We start from the raw sequence: 232 nt of genomic DNA, 5'->3' as shown, positions 1-232 counted from the left end.
TCAAAGAAAAGGTGAATTGGTAGTAGATTTTTGTATAATTATCTATAAACTCGGGGCCAGATTCACTAACATACAATTGTAATGCAATTATCAATGGTCATTTTCCATCATTTTTACCAGCAATGGTATAGTATGATTCACAAAATGATGGTAACATGCTTCGTAAGAGTTACAATCATAAATTGACTTGTTCAAACAGTTGACAACAGAAGGCTGTAGTAGAGCTGATTAG

General features: G+C 32.8%; 1 protein-coding gene and 1 long non-coding RNA gene across 2 annotated transcripts in view; both read left to right on the top strand.

Moving 5' to 3' along the window:
• Positions 1-232, top strand: part of LOC119586311 (protein FAM151B-like) — a gene marked incomplete at its 5' end in the record, with an annotated part of 19,645 nt that overhangs the window by 5,661 nt on the left and 13,752 nt on the right.
• The window catches only part of LOC119586312, a 4,506-nt gene that overhangs the window by 3,838 nt on the left and 436 nt on the right, over positions 1-232 (top strand). The window lies entirely within an intron of this gene.

This window comes from Penaeus monodon, chromosome 21 (genome assembly GCF_015228065.2).
Source record: "Penaeus monodon isolate SGIC_2016 chromosome 21, NSTDA_Pmon_1, whole genome shotgun sequence".
Lineage (NCBI taxonomy): Eukaryota > Metazoa > Arthropoda > Malacostraca > Decapoda > Penaeidae > Penaeus > Penaeus monodon.
This window is presented reverse-complemented; position numbering and strand designations above follow the sequence as displayed.